This window comes from Bombus affinis, chromosome 2 (genome assembly GCF_024516045.1).
Source record: "Bombus affinis isolate iyBomAffi1 chromosome 2, iyBomAffi1.2, whole genome shotgun sequence".
NCBI lineage: Eukaryota > Metazoa > Arthropoda > Insecta > Hymenoptera > Apidae > Bombus > Bombus affinis.
Window position 1 is genome coordinate 12,918,442 of NC_066345.1, and position 26,386 is coordinate 12,944,827.

Here is a 26,386-nt window from a genome sequence, read left to right on the forward strand (position 1 = left end):
AAACTTGTCATATGATTCACATGTTTCACAAGATTTGTCACGTCAAAACGATGGAAAGATAATCATGAGAAGCAAATTGCAATGACAATAGTTTAAATGCTATATATTTTTACTCCATTGATTAGAATTATAATTAACGTTACAAATCTGTTTATTTTTTATTTTCAGTATTGCTTCATTCTGTATATTGTATTTTTGTTGACATGTTTATAATGACGTTAAAAAGTGATAAAATATTCATCCGTTATTAAAATTCTGTATATTGGTTACAAAATGATTAAAAAAAAAAAAAGAAAAAAACGGAATAAATAAAGCGAAATAAAAACTGGCGATGATGGCTTTTAATGGTCCATCGTTTGAACGAGAATGGATGGTGAAATGGAAATGATCTGCGTTCTCATTCATCCACGGCAGATATATGTATACGTATATCAAACGATGTTAAAAAAGATAGTCGAGAAATGTTGGCTACTATCCATCATGTTATCAGAAAATGTGGAAATTCCTCGATGAGATAATAATGCTTTCACATATACAGCCACATCAATGCAAAAGTAGTCCCCTTGATCTTATTTTTCAACAAGGATCTGCATGTTGATTTGGCTAATTTGTAGTGATCAATTGCTAGGAAGAAATTTTAACTATCAAAATGTACTATGATATAAATATTGAATTAAATAAATAAATTTCCAATATTTAATAAAACGCATGCGACATAGAAAAAAGGAACACTCGAAAGGAAAATGAAATCGCACGGATTCGAATGAATATTCATGATCAATGAAATACTAGTTTTTCAGCGCTGAAAAAACGGCAAAACGTTTAGAAATTGCGGTACACGTAGGTATACGTGTATTTTGAGAAAAGTTTGGTAAGCGGGTGGTGACGATAAATAAGAAAAGGTGCGCATAATTTTATAAAATAATATTTCATTCGTTTGCAACATCGCAACGAAACAGGTAGCAATAATTCGTCGCCACGAATATTCTCACGTCTTATAAAAGATTACCACAGGACAGATTTTTGGCATCGATTTAATTTCCTTGCTTTTTTACGAATAATTGCTGAGTAATACGTATGCGTACATCTGTTCAACGCGAACATTAAATTCTCGAAGCTCCTAAAAGTTCTAAAACTTCAGCCAAAATGAAATTTATAAAATATGGCACGATACTAATTCAACTAACTGTTCGCAAATTCTTCTATTATATATTTTCCTATAAAGATATAGTCTTACGTCTATCTACAAATCATCATCAAAAAAAAAAAAAAAAAAAAAAAAAGAGGCAAATACGTAGATATTGCAAAATATTTATCTTCGGATACGAATCATTGTATCAACAATATCGTTGTGGAAATTTAAGACTGACGCAATAAACACTACCTGGAGTGCTGCGTTGTCGCAACTTGTTTAGACGCAACGTAAACAGTTTGTTTCTCAATCGATCAGTGCCTCGACACGCGCATCGCAAATCGGTTTTTTGAATTTCAAGTCATTCCTCGTTATCGTGGACCAATTGCGGGCTGTAGTTCTCAGTGCTACGAACTTGCGTCATTTCGTTTGCGTAATTAGTAAAAATTCTGAAGCACGATTCATCCCATTGACGCACAATACGATGAAAGAGGAAAACGAGTAACGAACGGTGTGAAAGACCAAGCAGTTCCTGTTTCAAGGCTCATGCTGTTTCTCATCTACGAAACGACATAATAGTTGGTAAATAAATAAAAATGGACTGATGTTGCTGCCGTGCGATCTTCAATTGTATTCGTTAGATACGTAATACACCTTGATGTGTGCTAATTATGTTTCCTGTCGGTTCTATTATTCTTTGCTATTCTGTGTATTTAATAGCGAACGCGTAATAAGCACGCACAAAGGTACAAATTACTCGCGTATAATAATTAGAGCCAAAGGTCCGCGTCCGGACATGGCGTGTAGGCGTTTTATGTAACTCGCAACCTACGACTTTTTATATGTCTTGACATTTAAGAACCTTGTCGAATGTATTAGAAGAAATTATTACAATTTTTTGCTATTTCAGACCCCTTAAAGGTTATTATAATAACCAGATTATTTGTCTGCTTTGCATCTTTATTAATTATCAGTCTTGCGTGAATCCTTTTTCGTAAAATATTTTTAAACAAGTGTCTCATTGTTCGAGTATCGATCATGCGTGAAAATTGTTTCGTAGAACTTTTTCGCATAAATATTCCATTTCCATATTGATTTTTTAAATCAAAATTGCACATTAACTTACTCAGCACGTTCTTTTTTCTAGTTGACTTTTTATTGCACCATCGAGTAAGAAAATGTGTATAATAACATCTGTTTTCAAAAAGATGTTTCAATGATAACATCCAAAATTTTATACATTTCAAGCATGATAACTTTGTTCCGCGAAAATGATCCTTATTGTTGACAAAATCACGAAGATTAATGTAAGGAACGTGTTATCGTTTGAAGATGCAAGTATAGAATTATTAACTAGTCTTAGTTACCATAGTACGTAAACGAGATTATGGTGAAATCTTATTGTCGTGTGTATGCAAATTTGCAAAGTGTGCTTCGCGGAACAGGAATGTTGGAAAATTTCATTACGAACATTAAGCACGTTTTCCAGTTCGCTGCCTATCTAATCGGAAACGCTCTAACTTTAACTTTCGATACGTGTTTATTATCACAAACTTGTAAATTCATTAACAAATAATATAGATCGTATCGAAAATTATAAGAAATATACAACAAAATTTTAAATAGACAAAAATATTTCAAATTTTTTTATTAGCATTATGTTTAGAATATTCAGGATAAAATAATATAATACTTTTTATGCAATTGATTCCAAATGATGTTATAAAATTAAATTTGAAAATTTTCAACAATTACAAAACTAAATCTTCAAGTAAGTCGAATTAAATTTGGAGTAAAGTATTCTTTATATAGATAATATAATAATTATTTCTATTGAAAATACTGTATCGCATTTCTACACTTCAATTATCACATTTCTTCATTTCTTGCTGTGTACTTTAATTGTTAACGAGTCGAACAATTTGTTCGTGAATAATATTGCGCATAGACTATCGCGTACAATATGATAGGAAATACATAATATGTAGTTTTCAAAGTGTTTGAACTGCAAATAAATTCTATACGCGTTTGACAAAGAAGTTAGAACGAGAATTCGAAATAAACAAAATGCTTCTTACGTGACTCTAAATTTTAATTTTTCGCATGACGTTAGTCTCGTATGTTGGCGTGCTCTTTTTCAGTCGTGGACGATTACTCGTGACAAAGGTAGGCTTGACGTCAAAGTTCAAGATTGAGCAATCTAGGTTACGAAATTGTACAGAATTTTCTCCTCATTTGTACACGTATACGTCAGTTGCATTCCTATTAGTAATATAATGGTCGCGAATAATATATATTGATGTTGAAAAGTTCAGAAGGTTGAGTCATGTGGGCGCTGTCATTTTTCTTAAATAATTCTAGATTTTAATATCTTCGCGTTCAATGATTTTGATTGCATGAAATATTAAGCATAGATCTGATATTCTATTGTACTTAGAAGATAAATTTTTATGTAAAAAGAGGGTGTAATAAAAATTGTAAATAGTAGAAAGTTTCCAACAAAATGTTAAACTTGTTGAACCTATTTCTTTTTTCGTGTTAACAAAAATGATGCGTCTCGGTGATATAAAATAAAGTATACATTTTTATCGTATTAAAGCTTTTAACGAAAATGGCATCTCTGGATAATTTATGTATTGTTTCGATATTTTCAAAGGAGCCACCGCGAATAATTATTCCATCTACATACCATTATTAAAGAAGAAAGGAAACATCGTAATCCGTATCACAGCTACCACAAAGAAACTCAATTTATCTGTCATAAAATTTTATCTCCAGCTACAAAAAATCTACTATCTCAATTAGGATATTACACGTAGGAACGATATAGAGGAACGAGCCGAAGTCTGATAATGGAATGGCTGCGATCTCGCATTTAACAAACCAATAGATACTTTCATAAAATATTCAATTCATTGTTAGTAGAATTCCTTTATTAAAAGATTTCACAATATCAAGGTAATAAAAAAAACATGGACACGTTTTTCGACTTTTGGGTCTTGTGTACTTCTAAAAACACGCTTGATACGCTTGTACAATGAAAATCCGCTCGAAGAGATTACAACACAGCTTGCTCACCCAGCCTTGAGGAAATAATTACCAAGGAAGAGGAAGTATTTCGTCGCTTCGTTGCAAAAGTGTAATATTAGACTGTAACGTATAAAATGACCGATTTCTAACAATTTCAAAATTTTACATTTCTATTTAAATTGTCCTTCGTTGTGGATCTCCTATAAAAAGGAACATTTACACAAACATCCACTCTACCAACGATAATCCTCATCCTCTTCATTCATGCGCAAATAAGCGAGCCTCTCGCAGACCAAACAGGTCAACTTCACCTTTTTAATAATTTCTGAATTTCGTTACGTAAGCAGCTGATTAATATTCGATTCTCGGGACGCGAATTGTTTACTACCATGAGTATTTACCTACATTCATTTGTTACAAGAGGATGACAAGAATAACAATACTGAGTGCCAAGATTTTTAAAAATAGTGTTTAAAATATCATCGCCTTTCGTTGCTTTTCGATTTAATGTGGTCTGTGAACGACTCGACTCAACAATAATCCTAGTGAATAATCTTCGTCGAAACCACGTGGATGCAACAACTTGTAGTCAACGATATCCTCGAGTCGATAATATCTCCTTCGACTTGGAACGTGGATAAAGAGCAAGTAAGCTAATCAGGCATACCAAGAGGGATTCCGATCGACGTCGATTCCATGCTTCAACAATCGTGAATATTAATTCGATCGATTGGTCGCGTAACGCGTCTCTGTGTATACTACACGTTTTTGTATATGTACGTGGGTGGAAGGAGTGCATATATGTATGTGTGCCGGTAGAGACGTGTAGCGTGACAGGTTTGTTCTTGGACTATTACTATGCCGCGATCGTTACGACGTATGACATTATAGTGGTATCACGTGAGAGCATTCGTGAAGAGATGCGATCTCGAGCACCTCGAGCATGCACCAGAGTTCGATCCACTCGGCGTTAAGGGGATTGTACGAGGGAAACCGAGACGAAACCTTTCTGTACCTCGAGTACTTTGTACGAAAAGGTTTCCTAGAGCGTGACGGCGATTTATTCAATTCGCATTTCGAGGGCAACGTCTCTGAAAAGCTAATCGTTCGATGATTTCTCGTCGGATCGAAACTACCATTTTTCTTCTATCCATGTGAATCGTTTCACTTTGTTAACCGAGCCACCGTTTAAGCTAGAAATTTTTATAATCGAAGCGCCTGCAGCGATAAGGCAATTTCAATATTTACATTGTGTTAGATCGGTACAAAGGAACCGTACGCGAATATACGTACCTGCGTCGAATCACTTTTTCAAATGTGCTAAAAATTCGTGGATAGCCGATATTCGAGCATGAAGTCTAAAGGTGTCTGTCTTCTTTTTCGATAAATATTAGTTCGGTATAAATGTGAAATGTTACTTTTACTATTGCTGTTCTGTTACACTGTATATAGATTAGAATTCTCATAGGATTACGTGATATCTAGGGAGGAATAATCGTGAGGAATAAATTTGAATTAATTTACTATCAATAATGGTGCATCGGTGAAATATAATACGTACGATGAATTTGAATAGTCGCACGTACGAATAATTTTTCTTTTATCGAAATATTTTTGCAACGATTTCGAAATAATATTTCGTTCTACATCGAATGTGTTGATAATATATTTTACCATGAACGAAGCTTCGCAAAATCCATCCTAAAGCACAGATTATCCTTCTAACGTGACGAAAGGTTTATCCAGCAATAAGTCGAATTAAAATTCGACATTTTCCTTTATCCACGCGGGAGACACTGAGAAATGTAAAAGGGAAATCACGCGCCCTCGATAATGTTTGAAACACCGTTCGAAGATTTCATTAGGAAAGCAATAATAAAAGTAATAATTTAGTTGTATGCTACTTTTGTAAGGATCGATAGATAATTTTGGTGAATTCGGAGAAAGATAGTTGTTACGTAGGAGGCCCGATTCGCGTGTGCGAATCTCTCGTTTTAGGAAATCTCGGTTTAACGTACGTCATATGACGTGCACCCTCGCGCGTTTTCTTCTGTCGAGCATGAAGTATTTGCGTAAATAGCGTATCTGAGAGCAGATAAGGCAATTATGTAATTTTCGTCAGTTTTCGAATGTTACGAAAGTTACGCACGTTGTTCCAAACAGTATTTTGTTTATTGTTTTACGCTTTTCATACGGCGGGTGTCTGGAAACACCTACGCAAGCGTTCGTAGATACGCTAATTAGCATTTCAACAGGATAGAGAGAGACAGGAGGGGAATTCTTTTATCATATTGCTTTTAATAAGAAACGAATCTGTCAAATAATATCTACTTTTTATCGCTATACAAAGGAAAAGAAATTATAGCATCTCATTAAGATTTCTTTTCTCATCGAACTTCTAAAATATGAAATTATACGACCCCAATATTTGAGAATGTCAACACATTGATATATTTATAGCAGCGTGATAATTTATTTTTCTTGAGATCACGGGAATATTTTTCCCATCTTTTATTCGTGTAATGAGCTTCTGAAAAGCGTCTGTTGATGTAACATACTTTTTGTCTTGGCGAAACCGTATGCAAGTTATTTCGCAATTAGTTAATTTATTTGCATTTACGTTCGACGCAACTTTTGACGAACCATTTCAGCGATTGATCCTTAACGGGTTGAAAAACCATCTTCAAGAAAATATCTTGACTCGTCTCGAAGCATCAGCGATTAGTCTCGCAAGAATGAATAGTTCGCGAAATAATGGCCAATATCTGTATTACCAGGGCGAAAAAAGGTTGGCCGCGACAAAGGGGAGCAACGATCTCATCTACAACAGGCTACAATTTTCAATGACTCCGGGTCCTCTGTAAGAACCTTTCATGCCCTTCGCTGCTCCGCTCTATTGCCGTCGATGTAAAGTACGGTGGCTTTTGTAGCGCGAAATTTACAAGGGCAAGATATTTCTAAAGAACGGCACGCCATTGTATCATTGGTGCATGCGTGCGATAGATGCATCGATAAACAACGAAAAACGCCGAGGATTCATTATCTTCGTATCGCGTCTATGCAGCAGTACGACGTCGCCATCTATCAATAGGTTTCCGGAAAAGTCGTTTCGTATCGCGATATTATTATATACGGTAACATTATTGTTATCGTAATCGCGAAATTTCCACGGATTAAGATCACTACAATTCGATGTATTTTGTAATATTGTAATTGAAGGAAGCAAGCGTGCGTTTGAATGGCAGAATCTCGATTAACGGTACCATTGATCGTGGGAACATCGAAAATTTGGTAATTGGCCCGTGTAAGAAAAATCGCTGAACAAAAATAGGCATTGAAAGAAATTATTATATTTTTATTTAAAATCCTTGCTTTTATCTAATATTAATATACGTACATATGTATTATGTACGATTATTCAAAAAATGATTTATTGTCACGAGTAGTTGTACTTGATCTTTCTGAAGTTTCTGATCTTTCTGAAGCGTGTTAGAATTTCAAATGAAACAGTGTCCTCCTTAAGTAATCATAGCGTTATTTTCTCACAGTATTGAAACTGTAATTGGTTATATTTAAAAACGAAAGTTGCAATTATAATACTATTACTTTTCAGAAGAATGTCTAAGAAAGGAAAGGTGATACAACAAGTTTTAAGCAGAGATAAAATTGCAAAATAAATCTGTATGTACATAGTATAAAGTTACGCTCTATCTAAAAAGAAATGTTGTTTCATTTGAATTTGATTCTGTGTTAATTTCTTGATATTATCAATAAGTAGTTCGCAATAAGGAAATCATAAAAATTTGCACTTTATTTTTTTAACACTCTGTATGCACAGAGAGAAGTTACAGCGAAATTTCATATCGGTTAGGTATATTTACTCTTTACGTAAAGATGAAAAATAATTCTACTGCCTTAATATTAATGACCCGTCAACTTGATATGCCATATATTGATTGATTTAATTGCTTGAATAACAAGTCGATAAATATAATTGCTAATAATTATTTAGCTGGATTTTTCACTTTTTTTTACCGAATGATTAATGATGGATAAATCGATTAATGTATATTTTCGTTTAATTACAATGCTGATTGTTAAGAATAGATAAGAGAGTGGTTGATAATGTCATAATGTAAATATGCTCGTTAATAGTTTGTTAGTTTCAGTTGAGTGAAAAAAGATCTAAGACCGTGATTAATACTTTTATAATTAATATTCGTAGGGAGAATTTGGGTTTGATTGGTGTAGAAGCATTCTACAGGATGGAAATTTATTTATCGACGTGTGTTCGATGAAATGCTTCCCGGATTTCCCGTTGGCAGCATTTGCAGAAGCGTACGAAATTCAAATTAAATGGCGGGATTTATTAAACCACGAAGAATGAAACGTTGTTTCGAATTAGTTTTCAAGTGTATAAATTAAGCGTATAGGCGAATTTTAAGGTGTATTATTCGTTTATTTCGAATTGATTTTTTAACGAAGTTTTAGAAAAGTATAATCTGAGTGTATACGTTAATCGCAAAGCGCAGAATTTTTAGTAGAAAAGTATGTGTCAAGAGAAAAAGAAGAAAAGTTTCAATGAAAATATGTTTATTAGACATTTTTACTTTAAACGTCGTAGTTACCTTTGAAGGTATACAAAAGTCAAACGTCAGATACATTTTAGAAAAAGCTTCGCGATCAAGCAGACATTTTATCGATCTTTTTTATATTTCCATCCTTCAAGGTATAATAACATTTTAAACTAAACTCAACCTTTGTATATATTTTCTATAATCGTCAAATAGTTCAATTTTCTCACCAAAAAGAAAATAAACATTTCAATTTACAAGATTTACCCAGCGATCTAGCCATTCCCTTTTCACAATTTCTCAAAATTAATAAAGTTAATAGAATTAGCCTAACTTCAATTTTTCAACAAGAAATCCACGAAATACTTCCAACTTTCCGAAACCTTGAACAAGAAAGCACCTTTCGAAAGAAAAAGGGAAGAAATCGATTAGAACCGGCACAGTGGCAATATTTTCATAACACCGCAGCGCCTACTCTCCCGGAAGGCATTTGTTAGCATCACCGGAAGTGGAGGACGTATATCAGGTTTCTGTGACTTCCATAGCCTTCTCCCTTTCGCAACTGCTTGGGACAATGTGCACGCACGTAGCTCAGAAATTTAAATCAAAAAGAGGAGGACACCTTATCAAATCGTGGCTCGCGTACATAAAACGCGGGAACCTGTAATAAATCGTCTGGTTATAATTACCGTATGTTGTTATTAGGGCTGGATCGCCGCCAGAACTCGAGCAGAGACCACGGTAAAATACTGCTATCTACGGTAGATAAGCAGAGAGCCGAAAGCTCGCCTGGTAGAGGCGTACAGAGGCGGGAAAAATCGATATTATCCAGGTTCGCTCCGCGCAAACCGACGAGCCCTTCCCAGAACGTTATATTTAGATATAGACCCTTCCCTCGTCATCAAGTAGCACGGTAGAACGGTGGACCTTGCGCGACTGCCCCTGGAAACGGATATTAACGCGGTTAACGATGCCCGTTTCTGCATCGTGGTCCACCATTTACGTGCTCGTAACGTGTATTACAAACGAAACTCTCAAGAATTTGAGAGAAATTTATCAAGGTTTCTGAGACGTGCTGAGCGTTGAAATAATAATTCAGAGTGTCTTTATAAGACGAATATGTTAATGTATCGCGTGTAATAAGTGAATCGAATAGAAAAACTCGACTGGATTATATAGAATCACAATTGCACGCACGCACGCTCGCTCATATGGCGTGATATATCATATATGACAGGAACGGAAATAAGAAGAAGAAAAGAAAAAAAGAAGAAAAAAATCCACGCTCTATACTTCCTCAATATAGAAATCATCCTCATAAGAATCATCCCCAAGAATTCCAACACTTCCAAGATTTTTAAGGCGTCTAAGACGTTCCACATTTTCAAGATTCACGAAAACTTTCAAGATTCCTAAGTTTCGAATGTGTCTATGTAACGAAAAAGTCGCTTATAACGCGATTCGAAGCTTAGAACGCTTGAAACTTTGATCCCATCGATATCAATCTCCAACTGGATAGATATCGAGATGTTATAGCGCGATATCGCGTGTAACAGGCCCGTACGATTGTCTATTATATCTTAACGAAGCATTGTGCGTTATTCTATGTGGATGACTATTCTTTTTTATCTCTTTTTTTTTTTTTAGTTAGTCGATTTTCTCGTTGTTTTATTCCCATTCGATCGAAGTTTGGCTCTGTGCGGTAGAGTCGAGTGATCGTAACGTCCGCGTGCCTTTTTTGGTGGCATATTGTTTTGACATGAGCTTTTATTCGACGCAGTCAGTCTCTCTAGTTGGGTTAGGTCAACTTGTTCGTCTCAGAGGCAATTTATTTTGATTCCTCTGGTCGAACTGAATCTACGTAAACCGTAAGTAGAATAGGCGTACGTAAACCATAAGCAGAGTCGGAACCTACATATATGCAAATCATTATTTTAACGTTATATTTGAATGATATTTGGTAAGGATTCTCGACCCTAAAAATTCTTAGGTTTTGTTTGGCAGAGATTTTATACAGACGCTTTTCTTCAATCCTTTCGTTCCTCTTTTATCGAGACGAGAAATATAACACAAATATGTGGTGTGCTCGTGTGTGCATTTGGTTTCGAATCTAGCAAGTTCAATTGGTTGAAGAAACATATTTTTGTTTATTGTATTTGTACAATTTATATTTTTCTTTATTTCTTGGAATTCTATCGCACCCCATTTTGTTCAGTGACATGTCGTCTTTTTTGTTTCTTTCCTGTTCCACCAAAGAATGACTTTATTTCACACGTTGAAAGTTTAATTCGATGAAAAACTATTCTTCGAAGCGTTTGATTTTTGAAATTTTTGCATTTTGTTTTTGAAAGTTTTTTACATATCCTTTTGTCCACTGGCGTATATCATCCTTTTTACTTTTTTCTATCGCGAGAAATATAAAAAGCATGAGTCAAGTTTGCTTTAAAGACTATCCTGCGTAGTCTTTCCTTGCTGTTTACGCGTCCTTCCATTTGTTTCTCTCTCATTGGGACGACGACTATCGACGAACAATTTTCAATGAAAATTGAACAATAAAATATCCTTTCGACAACTTAAAAAAAAAGCATTTGCATTTCGATATAACGTATGAAAAAAAGAAATTCGAGAAAGGAAATTCGATGGAAGCGTCCAATGTCCGTGAAAATTTACGTGAAATAGTACTGATATTTCAAACGTGTCAATTCTCTAGAAAGGACAAACGTCATATTCTAATTTTATCTTTTTCCGTGGAATCATCCGTGACCGATATTAAAATCTGAAAGCATAAAAGTTCGTATGCATGGTTCTCAATGGTGGCTAAAGCAGATATTGCGACGTTCGATTCTATATCCCATCTTCGTTGATACTTTGAGTGTCGTATATCAAGCCACGGTGAATATTTGCTTTTATATGCACACCTTGGGATATGTACGCGGTTTTGGTACAGGCAAGGATCGAAATTGAATAAACACGCAATTTATAGCGGCAGATGAAAGAGAATTTTAAAAGTGATAGCTAAGAGAGGATACGATAATCTTAGAAAATGGAATTATAGTAGCTCATAACAATATTTGGACGTCTATAGGAACAGTTTATAAATATATTATTATGTTATGTGAAATTTGTTTGAAATTTTAATATCACTGTAATGAGACAGGATTATCATGATTGTATTGATAAAGTTTGAAAGAAAACTTGAAATGTACAGAGAAAATTGCATTTATTATCAGGTAGTTGAGTAAGAAACGTTTGTATGTCATACAATATGAAACAAGGCAGTAACATTTAATTTCATAATTCATATATGCGAATGTTATATTCAAATTGTGAAATGAAAATGATGTTTCGTGTTTCCCCCATGTCTCTCCCGTTAATTATACCTTTATTTATAACTTATGCAATGCTCTTTTAATACAACATAATAATATCATTTTTTATTTTTAATCTTCTCACTGAACGCTATATGCAGACGATTAAAACCTTACACTTTGCTGTTTCAAAATTCTATATGTAAAGATACAGCATAAATATAACAAAGTTGTCATAGAAATTGTAGAAATGGTTAAAGGAGTTAAAGTACAATTGAATGATTACGCTTCGGTAATAAGATTCTTAATGAATGTTTTATTATTTCAGGGGTCACATTGGAAAAGGAAAAGGACAGAAACGGAAATTACATACTATTTCAATATGAAACCAACGTGTGATGTGTAAACCTGCATAAAGAAGCTTTCTCTTTAATCTATAAAAGGGTGCATATCGGCCAACACGATGAATTGAAGAGAAATTGTGTAGGTCGAATATTCGCAAGTAGGTCGAGAAGTTCATTAGAATTCTATAAAGTACCATTACATTTTTTTTCACAAGAGAGAACAGTAATTTTCTACTTATTTTAATATGATCTTCCGACAGTATACCGAACGATTCTATAGATAATACTTTTTTAATTTACTTTAATTTAGTTTAATTTATGTGTCAGGAGAAGCACGAATCTTTTTGGCTCATTAGCGAGACTACTGTATTGCATTCCATAGTTCAATTATAGATGCAAAGAAATTTTCTTGTATTTCTATTTTCCTTGATTTTCATATAATAGCTTTTATTAGCCTTAACCTGATACTTTTTAACCGAAAAAATTATCTTAAAATCATAAATTACAAGGTCTGTTATTCTAAATAAACTAATTCCATCTTGACCCAATTTTTTTACCACAAAATTCTCCTCCTTTCAATATAATTTACGTTAAAGTACACAGATTTGAACCTTAAAAAACGCAAAATAATTATAAATTTAATTGAATTTTTAATAGGGAAATGTTAATCCTACGAGAAATAATTTTACAAATATCGTTATTGGAACGAATAGGATTTGATGATTTGGTTAAACGTAAAATTATTAAATTCGAACAAAAATGCTCAATTCTCCATCGATCAATTTTTTTCTCATAAAATTCCTTCTCAATCTTCGTATATCCCATTTTTTAACTAAAAAGAGCGAAAGAATTTTATCACCAAGTAAAGCTAAATTTTTTAAATATATATAGCAGAGGCTTCGATTAAAGGAAAATATTTTTCTAAGAATTCGGCTTCCGTCGAATTCCGTTGTTCGCTACACTGTTATTACATCAGCTTAAAACATTAAAAGTCCTATCTCGGTCGTCGTTTCAACGATTTGTACTCGCGTTTGGTTTGCACAAATAGCAAACACGACTGTGAAAATTTTACAGGAGCCGTCGCCACGGTTCTCGTCGACGACGCTATCAATGTTTACGTTTTACTTTAATTATACAGCGCACACGCGGTGTTATTAATAAAGTAAGGGCTGCCAAGAAGGTTGCATCGTATCACGTATACAGGGTAGGCAATGAATGAACTATTTTTTGACTTTGTTTTGCCGGATATTCATTCGAAACATTGGGGCAATTTTGTAAAATAATTTATTAATTAATTTATTAACTGATTACTAGGCTGCGAATGTTCTCATGTAATTAGATCTACTAATTGGAAACAGGAGAGTAGAAACTACCTAATAATAAGACTGTATTAAATCAATATATTATTATACAATCGTATAACATCAAAAATAAACAGCGTTTATTTAACACATTCGAGAGCAGTGGCATAGCATATATGCCATGCAGTATCTTGTCGCATGACAACACATGTATGTCATCAGTATTTTCAGACAATTTTCAGATAACAGTCAGCAAAGCAGTGACTGCAGAGATAATGCAGGTTTATATTTGGTAGAGTATCTAAAAAATTGTCGTCACGTATGATTTATATTACTTTAAACAATTTTTGTTTTAATTATATATATCAACATATTCTCATATTTTATTAAAATTTTTATATTTTGCGTGTGTCATATTTTGTCGGTTTTGGTCTACAAATATGAATAACGTTTATTTCTATCATATAATACATACGTTATATAACTGTCTCATTCTTGAAACAGATATAATTACCTTTTGTGTGTTTATCTTTATGAAGTTTTAACTAAAACGCTATTTTACTCGGAAAACGTACACGTTATGTTACATGGACGTACGACATCAGAATTATTACGGTTGCCCGATTACATAACGTGTATGTCACGACATATTTTTGAATAAAAATTGTCCAGAACGATCCCTTTTATTTCTATATCGACTAGTTCACTTATTTTTTTATTATGAATGCAAACAAGTTGTTGCTCATTTTGGAGACTTTTGTTCAAAGCCATCGGCATCGAACGTGTTGAGGCAATCAAGATTCGATGTAAAAGAACGACTTCTCACACGGAAAAATCTAGCCAGGTATAATTTATTTAAACAACTTATTTTACAACGAATAAGAAAAATCTGGAAACTCCATTAATCTGCTCCCATATATCACTCATTTATCGAGCTAACCAGTCAATAGAAACTTTCATCCCTAAGTGAAAAATGACCGTGATAAATCGCTAGTCGATTTTACGCGCGTCATTGTACAACTCTTTCATAGGTGTCTGCCATAGAACTATAGAACGTATGTGGTAACTTTAACTCCTTAGAGAGTCTATCTGTGCAATATACATTGACTTGTCTCGCAGATATTAGCTTCAAATTCTTCCTCTACACGTATTATTACGCGTAGATGCTCGTATTAATAATATTTAATCAGATACTGAAATTTTGTTAAAAATGTAAGATGTTCTAAATCCTTTGAACTCTGCTTACCAAACATTTTGAAAAAAATACTGCTAAAACCAACTGAAAAACGAATAAATCCAAAGATCCCAATATTATGAATCAGAACATTCGAATAGATACTAAATTAGTCAGTGGAATGTATGAAAATCCACAAACTATCGATCCGCTTATATTTTAAAACAAATGAAAGATTTATATACTTATGATGTGTGTAGGTACTTCTGACAATTTCAGAGTTAAAAGTACCAAAGAGAACCATGAAGTCTTGAAACGACGTAAATCCAAGAGCGCACAGATTATTTCTGAGCTTTTCTCTGAACATCGTCGAGATGACATTCGAGATCCTGATCGCTGATTCTGTCGTATTTCCATTATGAACACATCCGACCGGCAGTGATGTCGATCTACGCGAAGATGAGGCCAACAAAGAGGCTAGGGAAGAACCTTAAGGGAGCTGTGAAAAAAAAAACGATCTCGTGGAGAATTTTCTTCACGAACATCGAGGGGTTGTTGTATTACGGGCTGGGTTGAATTGACTACCCCTTCATGAGTCATTTTAAAAGTCGTTCAGCGTATAGTCTGTTCTACGAAATATTTACCTTACCATACGTACGCAAACAATTTCAAAGATATATCACGAAAATGATATCTTCGATCGTTTTAAAGATCTGTATGTGGATGAATGGGTTGAAACTAGACTTCGTTTATTATACTATACATATAATACACAGCGTTCTTAAAGAAATGTATTTGAAATATGAATAAAAATGGTTATCATCATCGCCAATAGTACCAAGAATTCCTTTCGAAGCATTTTGAGTGATTTAATAAAGAAGTCTCGTAAACTTAGATTATACGTGAAATGAAATATTTGTCAGAGATATAGGCTAACTGTATAGGTACAAAAGAAGACCGAGTCGTCGTAGTTTTTCTTTCGATCCTGCCAAATCCTTTTAAGAGCGACTCATACTCACGGTATAAACGAGACTTTCTTCGCTGTTATTGATTTCTACGCGGATAAAAACATAGCTTTCGCGACTCGATTAATTATTTCATCGTCGATGAAACGATTTTTATTTTTTCATACGAGAACACGCGTGAAACACATTCGATACGCGGTAACGCTGTTTCCCCTTTCGCTTTATTTTTCAATTTATTCTGCGCTGATCCATAAATCATATTATCATTAAAACGGTTTTACGCGGTGAGGTTTTGATAAATTTCGCCTCGTAAATAGGAACCTATCGGTATAACAAATTTTTCAAGTGAAACCGTTGTTTCTCTCATTCCATCGGGCAACGCATATAATTATCACTCGTCCGATTATAGACAGGATATAACCATATATTATAAATTCTCCACTGATACTACACGAATCCAAGTAATGTTTCCATTAAGCTGTTTCGCGAACGATAAATGCATGTAGCGCAATCCTCTTATGAATCCTTCAATATTTATGATTCATTCACGCGTTGATTTCAGAAGTTTCGAAGTTCTACGCTGCGTGAATTTTTTTCATTTGCTATATTTATTAATTTTTTTAATATTATATGATATAGGGATACACATTGAAATCAAATTGACCAATTCTATCGAAGTTGATCGTTTGAATCCTGAAACATTAAACTAATCGTGTTATTTTCTGATACTAACGTTGGCTAGTACCAAAAATTCTGATAATAAAATTAATCTCTTGGCATGCGAATTAAGAAAATGAGATCCTAAGAATACAAACTTGAAATTCGTAGCACGATCGAATAGACGTTTACATAGTTACGCAGACGATGTATTATGCTTATGGTAGAATATAAAAATCAGGGCACTGTTGCACAATAATTCACAGCAACATTGGTGAACTGAGAAGTTACAAGGTTGTAAACTCCTTTTTTAGAATTTTACAATTTTCAGTTAAATAGCTTTTATTATTTTCTGAAAAAATGGTTAGGAACTTTCAAGTGCAGAATAGGTAATGGCTTTACCGTATAAAGTCAACTGATATTAGGCTATAATGACATACATATATTGGAGGCGTTAAGAAGCTTATATTTGTCTCTGCGATGAACTTTAATACTCCTAAATTCGACGATTAATACAACAATTCCCACTATTGCCTTTCGGTAGTAACAGGAAAATATCGATTAACCATTTAGCAAGGACAAGCTGCCTTTTCTCTACAGGAAAGGGATTAGCAAATACTGAATAGCATTACAACATTCGTAAAGAACGAAAGAAAGCGAGAGAGAGAGAGACAGACAGACTGACGGACAGACAGATGGACAGAGAGAGGGAAAGAAAGAGAGAGAACGTACTGTATTTACTTTCGAAGTTGTAATATTCGGTACGACCGATTTTAAACGGTGACCTACATTGATTTGCTGGAATATGACTATGGATCATAGCATGGATGGTCGTAGAAAGCGAAATTGTCAATGTATGGATCCAATTCCTTCGAGTTGCTTTTGAGAAATCGGAGATGCCTGAGGGAGTTGAAATGATCGCAATCGAAATCACTATGGTTGGCAGAACGTGGACAACAGCAACAGGCGATTTCTGGCTTCGCAGAATGGATCCGTGCCTGCTTACGTATATACATGTATGCACATTGCTACCTGGAAAGCTGCACGATATGCGTCTGTGATGTATTGATTGGAAGCTGGGGCTACAGGTGGCTTTCTGGCGCTTGCGCCATGAGGGTATATGAATAAGCTCTCGTTTCCTTATTAAAATCCCCCATGAGCTTGCTGGAGTAATCATTACCCGAAGCCTGAGTTTGTATCTCTCGCCTCTACTCTCTCTCCCTTTTACTCTAAATTCCTCTACAGTTTTTGTCTATCGAATTCTATGGAGAATCGCTCGACGTTTTCAACATTTTCAATTTTTCTAAAGTAAAATTCGCAACCGTGGGCGAATTCTTCTAGCGAAGTTTATTTATTTCACTAGAGTGGTATATACATACATGAACCGACTCACGAAAGTATTTCAACACTCACTATAGGAAACTTCCCATCATTCATCGTTCGTGTATACTTTGTATGTACACTATACATAGATCGTGAATTTGTATATATTTACGCGAAATTTAAAGGTAGAAAAATATACTGGTCATGGTATGCAAAAACATATAAAGTACAGAAAGCACTCGTACTCTTTATAATTTTACCTCTGTTCGTAGAAATATAAAGTTGCATAAATCTTTAGTCCAGTTACTAGGAATTAGATTTTACTAAATCATCGACGAATTAATTTAAATATCGAATAACTTAGCCTCGCCCAATAGTTTTAATTTCCTTTATTATTTTGATAAAAACTTCGTTAATCTCTGTTCACTGAAAGTTCACTATTAATGGAATACATATGTTCGTCTTTTGGCTTAATTCTTGTTACGAGATTGCTCCTTTTTCTCAGCTATTTCTCCTGTCTCTGTTTCAATGATTAAAAGCTTAGCGTCACCTGCGTTAAATTAGTTCGAGGTTACTCGTTACTTCGAGTTCTTCCGTTTTTATTATCCTCCATTCTAACTTACTTATCTCCTCCTCCTCTTTTTCCTAACAACTATCAGCCAAGGATTTCGAATCACCAGCCACTTTTGTTTCATTCTTCTCGTATTTTTCTTTCCTCTGCACACTGCATTAGTAAGATGAAATAATTTTGCTTTTCAGTCTCTCATTTTCTTCAGCTTAATCATCACGAGAATTAAAAAAAAGAAAAGAATATGTGTAACGAAGCTTTTCCGTAAAAAATTTTCGATATACGTACATTCTTGAAATTATTTAATGATTACTTATGAAAGATATTTTCAGATATTAAAACAAACGATATTTCAATATTAATAAAATATTTCAATAATCTGAATAATCTGAAATGTTGTAAACAAGAGCAAAATTAACAATAATTTTCGCTGTGTCACGAAAGAAGTCAATAATCTGATGTATGTATTGACGAATAACTCTTTCATTAAAATATTATCTCATAATATCCGTTTTGCCTTTATTCTTATCATTAAATGATGCAATTATAATTAATATTTATTCGTATTACTCGTATGTCCACTCCAAGTAATAATTTTATAATAGTATTCAAAATGTATCACCAGAAGCCAAACGAACTTTCTTGTACAATTTAGTAATTTATCCAATGATTTATCCAATTATTTCGAGCAATATCGAATCGGATGGATTAATATCTTAACGATCTTAAATGATCTTCTTTTCTTCTTTCCTCTTTTCGTGATTAATCTTTTTATCCTTTTCCTTTTTTCAGAATGGCAAGGTAAAGAAAACATATTTTTGTTCTTCTTCCTTTCTGTATTTTTCTCTTCTTACGTTACGTTACGTATGTTTCAATGATCATCGGCAGCAGACACACCGATTTCATCTTTAGCTAATGACAGACGCTCGTTCATTTTTCCTTTCTCTTCACTCGCCCATTTTGTCTCCGTTTATTTTCTTTTACTTCCTTTATTCTTTCATAGCAAGAAAAGCATAGTTAGCGTTTTTGCTTCTTCGTACGTTCTGCTCCTATTGTAATGAGTATTGATTAGAATTATAATCGGTATTATGGTTTTTACGTCCGCTCGTATTTCTTCTGTCAGTGCCCATTTAAAAAAGACAAAAGTCAACGTCGTATAAAAGCACGGTGTGCTCATAAAAATATGAATATCTATAAATATTCACGATATATATATATCGATTAAGAAATACAATAAAAGGAAAGTTAAGTCACCAAAAATTTGTTCTTTTTTATTACCTACTCGAAACTTCGAAATAAATCATAAACTCGAAAAAAGATCAACCACCGAGAGATTTCACTGGCATAGTTGACATCGTCAGATGCAAAGCAGCAGTAACCATGACGTTTGGGTTGTCGAAAGGAGGAATCGTTTTGTATTCCAAGCAGCCATCAATCTTCTTGGAGAGGCCGTTCACGAGGGAACAACCTTGTTTTTCCGTTGATATTCGCTTTTTTTTGGGGGGCGCAGGTGGAACATCTGCTCTCGTAATGGAGCGTACCCTGTGACGCATGAAAGATTCAAGAGCACCGCGAAGACGTTGCACCGGCTGTGTCCTGTACAACTTTTTAATTAGAGGACCGAATGGAGCGTTTATCAGGTCAGGACACTTTCTTACGCGTTTCCAGGACGATACGTTATAAACATTGCATGCAATTTGGCGAAGTTTCTTTATCGCACTGTTTCAGGATATTGGACGTCGATCTTTACATTGTTTAATTATGTTCTTAAACATTTCAGGACTAAGTGTGTTCTTTTTTTCGGGACTATGGAAAATGTCTTCCCCTGGCAATTATTAGTTCGTTGATCGATTTTTTATTAATTTATTATTAATCTGTTACCCGAGGCGTTTTTTAATTAAAAGTTTTCAGAACCGAGGGATTAAAAATTAATCGAGATAAATCGATTTCAAACAGATTGATCTGAATTTTTGCAAATGTAACATAATTATACTCTTAACAGGAAGGAAAATATGTATAAAAAAGTTATGCGATTCCTAACTAGAATAATTACTATCATCGAGAGATTCGGCATTTAACGACGAATAAACTTTCCTCTGTTGTTAAACGACAAAGTTAGACTACTATTATTTTTCATAAACCGGCGCTCTGAATATAATTCGAAATTACCATTTCTTGTTAATTAACTGTGAAATTAAATTGATGATGCTTTCAGGGGTCGAAATCATGATTAACTAAACTCTCGCCACTATATCTCTCAATCCCGATATATGTGCCAGTATTTCTCCAGTTAGATTATACTTATTCCCTAGAGAAGTTATAATTTAGATTATATATATAGAATATCATATATATAGAAGAGATTAATATTAACAACACTGGCTGTACGCATCAAATCCTTTAAACACCCTGGCACTCTAGAGCTACCTCCATTTCTTCGTTAAAACTTTCATCTTTCTTTCATTTATTAGTCTGTTTTTATCCTCGAATTTTGAAGCGTCGAACACTTAGCCGTAGTTTTTCAGCGAATCTTTGATGCTTTGTATCATATTGTATATATATTGTAGAAGAAGGAATTCATTTTATTCGCGTATGAGACTGTACGAAATACATATCTAAGCGATATGGTTGCTGCGAGATATTTTACCTTTAACATTAAATATGATGAAGCAAGAAAGACAATAGGAAATTTCGTGCACGACAACGTTTCTTAAAATATTTCAACCGAATACTTCAACCTAAATAGTACCCTTCGAAAATACGTTCGCGAGATACAGAATACCGTAGGTGCAGTTAAATTAAACTTGCATGAAGAAGTACTCGAGACTTGTTCTTTTCATCTTTGACACGTTGTACAGCCCTTGGAAATGTAAAGGAACAGATAAAATCCCGAAAAAGATTCTTCCTTTCTTCCGCAGGGCTATTTATTTTTGAATCGAATTTTTTAGTTCAGTAACCATCTTGAAAACACTCAGATTTCTATTGGAGAAGATATCTTTTGAGTAGAATAAAGCTAAAGAGAAAAGAGAGCGACAAAACTGTGAGATCAGTGATGTTTTCATGTTTTTAAATATCTCAGGTATTTAATTTATTATATAAATAATAAAATTCGGATAAAATTATCTTCGAACATTGGATACTCCGATGTTTAAACAAACGTAGACATTTTTGCACTTGTGTATTTTGTTGAGAAAACAATTGTTATTTTATAGTTAACTGAAGTCCATATTGTAAAGGTAATTTAAGTTTAATGTTAAGTAAGATAAAAATACGTATTTTCAAATAATTTAATATCGATTGAAAATTCCTATTTTATCATAAATCATCTTGAAGTACGTCAAAAACAAAATGAAATAAAGGGATTATGTCATCAAATTAAAAAGTTAAAAGATCGTATCATTAAAAACATACGATATATTTCTGTCGTGCAAGTAGATCAGATACCTTTGCGAAGAATTATAGTTTCGGAGAAATTCTAGAAGCATGTACTTAGATTTTCCATAAACATTTCATTAGAAGTTGTACTCTTACCTTATCTTTCTGACGGATTTCCATCACGTACAGGGGTAGAAAGTTTCTTCGATTAAGGAAGTTATAGGTGAAATTTATAGGTAATAAGCCGACCGAATATTTAATGATATGCAGTTTTCATCGTTCCCAACTCATTGATCGATACGCATAATATTATTATCCATGCCAGAATGTCTATTGTCTCTCTGTTCTTAAGTTTTATGTACATTCCCTTCGATTCTCTCTTGTTTTTCGTTGTATCCAGCATTATATTTTTATTTTACATGTAACTTTTTTAAAAGTTATTTCAGTGAATCTGCAGTTTAAAAGAAGACACGAAAACCAAAGATTGAAAATTGAGATTCTGTCTCGAGCAGACGAACAGTTTCTTCATTTAATTATCAAAAAGGAAGAAAGATTAAGATCTGTATTCGGAGTAGAGAAATTTTGCCACAAAATATATATAACGTTACGATGTTATAATTATCTAGATGTATCTAGATGTAAAGCTATAGAAAAATGGTTTCACTATTGAGTTCGCAGATCTTTGGATATGTTCTCGTCACAGACTTTGATATTTTTTCTATACAAAATAATAAAATTATTGGCATTTTTCGTCTTTATTCGTTGATGGCTTTATTACACACTAAAAGTGGATTAGGTTCGGTTAGATTAGGTCATAATAGACTGATGATGATCTAGGAAGGCGTAAAATTTGTGCGTTACGTCTTATATTTTTATAATCATGTTTTCAAGTTGCGTAAGAGTAATCGAAATAAAGAAGAATAAAATTTGTATGAACTCATTGTGCAAAGGAATGAAAATCTGAAGATACACTAAGAATAACAACACCACACTGAGAGTATTAGAGGCCATACGCAGAAACAAAGGTTGGGAATAATAAATGTAAACACTGAATTATTGCCTAGAATAAGGTCAATATCGTATAAGAAAAACAACTTATATTAGACCAGATATATTCAATTTTCTTTCTCTCGTAACTTTTGATTGTCCCGGGCCTCGGACAAAGTGCATTTTACTCAGGAACATACACAAAAATCAGCGAAATTAATGTAAAAGTTCTTTTTCTATAGTTTTATCGTATAAACGTTTATATGTAATTTTATATAGTTGTATAATAAATGTATAATCATTATATCTATATACGCAATTATTATACGTAAATTATGTGTAATTAGAATAAAAATATTCTTTTTACGTAGAAAGTAATTAATCTTTGAAAAAAATCGCGATTATCAAGTAGGCTTTTAACTAATTTTCTTTGCTCATAGAGTGCTATTAATTTTCTCAAGTTATAGTAAATACAATGATATTTATGAAATAAACAATATACATTTTTAAAGAAAATTCTTGATCTAAGGAATGGGGATCTTTGTCTATGTTCTATCCTGTTTCTAAATTAAACTGTATGTACTTGTCAGGTGAAAAAATAAATTTTGGGAAAAGCCAGTGTGTTAGGAGTCTTAAGAGCGGTAAAATCGGGCCGGATACCCACGTAAAAGGGAAAACTTAGTGATGTCATTTCGGAGAAGTAAGAGTAAAAACATCCAGTAGTATCCCACGACCACGATGTTTCTTTTTATTGCAACCGGCTGAATAATTGACAGGTTCATTGATTTTTCTTCCCTTTACGAATCAACACATTCAACATGAAAGTTCTAGAACTCCTATAACTTTCCCCTTCGTTTACAGAAATAAAGGAAGTAGATTGTTACGTTTCATCACGTTCTTATTACAAATCAAGCTTTTATTGACTACGTCTTTTAACCCTATGTGTATTTAGTAAAAAGAATTATTTATTGTTGAAATATTTTTCAACTGAATTATCAGAAAATACAGCAAAGCGCGAAACAAAGGAGAAGAACATTCCCAAGAAATATGCTTCTCTTTCACGAATCTTACTACAATTTTCCAATATTTTGTTTTGAAACTCTTCCGAAATCTTCATTCTTATAAAGAGATTTATCAATATTATTCTCATAGAAAACGGTTTATTCCCAAAACACACGCATATCTTTCACGAATCTTATTACGATCTTTCAATTATTTTGACGCTGTCCCGAAAGAAATTTCGGGAAAAATGTAGCCAGGAAACTATAAATAGAAAACGTACGGTACTTTCAACGAATAAACCGTTTGCCATAAAAATCGACCGGATAATAAACGTTGTTTTCTTCGCGCGCGCAACGAAGTAACCCGAATTCTGCTTTATATTTTTCAGGAGTTTCCCGAAAGGATTCTTAAAGCGGAAACGCCCTTTAAAACCTGCGTTCCGATTCCTCACGGTCACTCACCCAAATTTCACTACGATTCCCTTGAACATTGAGCAGCAAATCTGCGGAAATGTTCTTCCATCGCACGTATTTCTCTACGTCGCGTTGCCGTGCAAGCTGTTACACGCCATCTTATACATGTAGTATGTCATGTTACCTTGTCTTGGGTATAGTAACTGGATTTATCAAATTCTAGCTTCGTGTAACTTTTTGGATTTCATTGGATATTATAATTATTCAGAATTAAATAGAAGGGTGACAGGCCTTAAGAATCATCAATCTTGAAATATCTGTGGAAATTGGCTTTAAAAATGAACTATTTCCTGGAATAAAACTGTCATTATTTTACCTAATAAGATTGTAATATTTAATAAGAATATTATGACTTAAAAACTGTCCTAATCCTTTCTCTAATAGTTAAGCTATATAAATTGAACTGTCTTTTATTAAAGATTCTTAAAAAATTAACTTTCCCAACTCTTGTGTTACTCTAAATTCTTTATTTCATACGAGTTCGAAGAATGTTCTACAATATATACTTTTAAAATTATATTACTATTTTAATTATTAGATTTAACTATTCTATTTCTATATTATATATATTCTGTATCCAATAATATGTAATCATCACTGTATAAAGTGATATACTTTATACAGTGATTAATGAGATTCATTGCAAATATCATTTTTCAAATTTTTGTTTGAAAATTTGAAGTATTTGTTTGTACATAAATTCCAACAAATAATCTTTATTACATTCTGTATTAAAATACAAGTTCCACTCCAATGTTCAGAATAATTATCTTCATTTGCAAAATTGAAAAATAAACTTGTGAACTGGGACATTTTTTGCTTTTCATCCTGCATTCAAAATAACTTCACCTTTGCAAAATTTATAATACAATATAATATATCCTTTTAATTATATCTACAAGAATATAAATTTCTATTCAACTCTAGTAAGTCAGCAAAAAAAAAAGAAAAAAAAAAAAAAAAGATTCACCTATTCTCCACCATCGTTCAAACTAGGATCTATCCTTTTCACGAAACAACTTTCTCCTTAAATTCGACTTTATTTAGTTGTATTCATAAGCAAAAACTTAAAGTAAAACCATCCACCGTCAAGTCATAATATTCAACCCTAAACGAGTTAAAGAAGAAAATTGAGTATTCAAGCCGCCAGGTCTTTTGCGCTTTTTCCGCGCTCGAGAATATTTCGCGGAGTTGCACGTGTATGTTTGATCAAGTATATTCGCGATACGATCCCTTGACGTTCCTTCGGTTGTTCTGTCCCGCTGTATCAGCCCCGAGAAAACCGCTGAGCGATCTTCCTTCTACTCCCCGCGTTTATCGTGTGTACACGTAAATGCAGAGGGGGTTGGAGACGCACGTCTGCGCGATGCGCGTCGAGAGAGGAGAGAGCCTCATTCGCGGCCGGTCCGACGTGCTTTTCCACCCTCGACGACAGTCCTGCCGCATCAACGAAACGTGCAACATAATCGTGAGTAAATCTCCTTCACCCTGGCTGATCACACATTCTCTCTCTGTCTTTCTGTGCCGTGTCCTTCGTCCACTCTTAAACCGGATTCACTGGGTACGTGATATTAACAGATTCATCCACGATCTTTTTCGTCCAGCTTTTTTTTTCTTTCGTATTACGGGTAACATAACAGTTCCAGATTATATAAAACGTAAAGTCATGTATTACACAATACGTGAATTTATATATTATTGATAAATGGAAGATTCTTTGGACTAGATATGGAATTTCTTTGGTGTATAATAATGTAGAACTATATGTATACTTATCTATATACATGATAACTAAAGAGTTCATTAAAATATCGTGGGTCACAACAATTGTAAGATTTCTTTGACCCATATTTAAAATGCATATTCTTGTCAAGTACAAGGTTCTTCGAACTGTAAATAAGTCTTCTTTGGAATATACATAATAACGTGAAATTATATAGTTGTTGGTAACCAAAGGATTCTTTAAGATTGTTTCGGTCATAAAAAGTGCAAGATTTCTTTGATCCGTAATTAAATTCTTTTGGTTCAGCGATCTTTCTGTTATTGCTTTTGCGAAGATTACCAGAGATAACAAAGAATTTTCTGAATCTGAATTAAATTGCACATTATTGATAAATATCCTTTGAACTTCTTATTAAATTACTGATAATATACTTTCGACTTCTTATTCTTA

General features: G+C 33.6%; 2 protein-coding genes and 1 long non-coding RNA gene across 9 annotated transcripts in view; 2 read left to right on the plus strand and 1 right to left on the minus strand.

Moving 5' to 3' along the window:
• Positions 1–26,386, minus strand: part of LOC126927034 (MAP/microtubule affinity-regulating kinase 3-like) — a 50,900-nt gene that overhangs the window by 22,585 nt on the left and 1,929 nt on the right. The gene's annotated exons all lie outside the window — the stretch shown is intronic.
• On the plus strand, positions 361–12,931 carry LOC126927328 (uncharacterized). The gene is made up of 2 exons (XR_007715384.1): positions 361–1,714; positions 12,373–12,931. It is a non-coding gene; the product is annotated as an uncharacterized LOC126927328 (long non-coding RNA).
• The window catches only part of LOC126926891 (uncharacterized), a 158,627-nt gene continuing 157,788 nt past the window's right edge, over positions 25,548–26,386 (plus strand). For 2 of the 7 annotated variants that reach the window (XM_050743239.1, XM_050743254.1), the window contains exon 1: positions 25,551–25,681. The gene's annotated coding sequence lies outside the window, so the exon portion shown is untranslated. Of the gene's footprint in view, positions 25,775–26,386 lie in introns of all 7 variants that reach the window. The other 5 variants (XM_050743241.1, XM_050743258.1, XM_050743247.1 and 2 more) reach the window with 4 other exon arrangements.